The 2,500-nt window shown below is 50.4% G+C and overlaps 1 protein-coding gene across 1 annotated transcript in view; it reads left to right on the top strand.

The window, feature by feature from the left end:
* Positions 1–2,500, top strand: part of LOC126577549 (MOXD1 homolog 2-like) — a 28,117-nt gene that overhangs the window by 19,252 nt on the left and 6,365 nt on the right. The gene's annotated exons all lie outside the window — the stretch shown is intronic.

The raw sequence follows: 2,500 nt of genomic DNA, 5'->3' as shown, positions 1-2,500 counted from the left end.
CCAACTGGCTTTCCGAGAAGCTAAGCTCGCTTGTTCTCTTCAAGTCTCGCACCAGATGCCACGAAGCGAAGTTGGATAGAAATTACGAATTTCAGACAAATCGAACCGACCGGCAACTGGCGCGACATACGACGGGACGGTGTCTGCGGCTCGGCAGACGCGTGAGAACATTGTCGGGAGCTGATAGCAACCTCGTCGGTACCGTCGCTTTGATGAGTCACAAGATTCCATTGCGTGGCAGTGGAGACGGCGGCGCGACCCAAGACTTTCGGGATGCTTAAGATTTACGCTCAATTAACTTGGTGCGCTGGCGATAAGCGTTGTCCTGCAGACTGACTGTTGCGATGTCCTGACCCTTTTTTGGAATTCCCTTTTCGAAGCGAAGAGAGAAGTGGAGTTGAATTCCGATCGGAGCACTCCGGACTGTCTCGTAGTTTGTTTCTGGTGAGTTCGTGGCGGGATCTGATATTAAAATGAATGATCGTATGTTTGTTCAAACCAACATCCCGATCAGCGTTGTCACCATTATAAGCGTCAGCATAAATCGCCACAAATTCAATCTGCCCTTTGGAAAGCGAAACGGAAGTGAGTGAGGCAGCTAGAGAAGCGGATTGCATCATGATGACGCCACCATGATTTGACACTATCTGTTGTGCCTCCTCCTGACACTGATACTTTCAATCAAATCTGACCAACTGACTAGCCTAACGGGTCCGCCGGAACGAGAAGTAGATTCACGAAATCGAACGGAAATTGATTTCAATCAATGGCGATTGTTTCTCTTTCTCCATGTTTTCCATGCCTCTGGCTCTCGGGGGCTTGTAGCGGGACCTTGGGTCTGTGTATCGTCATGTTCTTAAAGCACTAAACCTCTACACCACAGTACCGCACCATACGACCGCAGACACGTCGATGTGGGTTTTACGGAAGCTCTGGGACCACAACTGGCCCCCAAAGGTGTGTCATCTATCCTCCCCTCTGTGTGCCAGGAAGGGAGACCCAAATCCGGAAGTAAAGCGGCCGGAAAAAAGATTCAATCCAGGGGTTCCGACCCGAGGGTTCGGGCCACCTCCCCAAAAGTGGCTTCCGGCATCGTAAAGCCAGATTGATTCCGTCCAACTCTCTCGCGCGCCTCTTGGGGATTTAATTTTATACTTTCTGGGTCAAGCATTAAAGCTCTTCCATCCTTTTTTTACCGCAGCCAGTTCTCGCCGACTGTGTGTGGAGGTCTGTAATCAAAGGTGGAATTAATTTTTCTCCAGATCCCCATTTCTGGGTGTTCGTCCCTTGGTCATATGTGTTTCTAGGTGCTTTGCGGGACGAAATTGCGAACTTTCACTCCTCTCATTCTTCTCCTGCGGCGGTAAAGAGAGAGAGAGGAGGGACCTTGATGATGATGGGTTACGATGTGAGTGAAGGAAGAGTTAGTAGAAGACTCTAGTGGTTGGCGGCCACCGCCACCTCACCATTTGAGAATCGCCTTGGTCGCTGTAATTATCACCTGAGCGAGAGCGAGTGAATGGAGCGTCGAGAGCTAGCAGTTCGGCAGTCCATCGTCACCTCATGCCAGCGGTGCACGGCCAGCACGAAGCCAGTTAACTTCAGTGAAACAGCATCTTTCTCACTAGCCTCACATACGTGTATATGCTCGCGCTGGGATGGCCGCCACCGTCGTCGATAATCGTATGTTTAATTAATCAAAAACCAGCGTCCGTCCCGGTGGCGAATTCGGGAATGACGGGTTTTGCGAAATGTGGCGCCGCCAGCAAGGGAAGAGGAATTAGCCCACATTCGGTCGATCAGACGTCAAACAACTGGCGGCCAGAGAGTTGACCAATTAATCTTGTCCCTTGCCACCGCGCGGCTCTATCTGTCCAGCAGATCCTGAGATGCTGTTTTAAAATTAGTCACACGTTTGTGCCGCGAACCACTGTCACCAGAAGAGGAGACACCATCGGAGAATGTTTTTTGTTTTTCTTCTTCTAAAACCTCGAAAGCCAAAAGCCGACACTTCCGGCGGAGGTGCGCGCACTCTGTGGTGTCCCCGATGCTGGCCAAACATAAGAAGAAACATAACAGAGAGAGAGAGAGAGAGAGGGAGAGCGAGATGAGAATGTTTTATTATCTTCCATTCGACATCTTGACGACTGAAGCAAGACCGACGACCATTCGGTCCTTCCTCGATCTCTACCTTCAGCAGCTGGTGTCCTGGCCTGTTCTGTGTTTGTCTCCTAGGATCCGACCCCGACCGAGAGCTCTGTATGTGTGCCACATTCGAAAAGAATGTTGTGTTTGCTGCTTCGGAGTCGCTCTCTATAGTTAATTACTTTTTAATCCTTGTGTTGGTTCTGCGCGACCACATCTCTTTCCGTGGCCTCACCGAACTGACGCAGCATCACGACAGAAAGCAGCGTCGTCGTCGTCGTCGTTACCGTGTTATGTCGACGTGGGATTAGATAAGGGGCTTTTTGAATTCCAACCACAGCGTGTGTATGTTTTG

This window comes from Anopheles aquasalis, chromosome 3, assembly GCF_943734665.1.
Source record: "Anopheles aquasalis chromosome 3, idAnoAquaMG_Q_19, whole genome shotgun sequence".
In the NCBI taxonomy this organism is placed as follows: domain Eukaryota; kingdom Metazoa; phylum Arthropoda; class Insecta; order Diptera; family Culicidae; genus Anopheles; species Anopheles aquasalis.
Note: the sequence above shows the minus strand (reverse complement) of the source record. Positions and strands in the feature narration are given on the sequence as shown.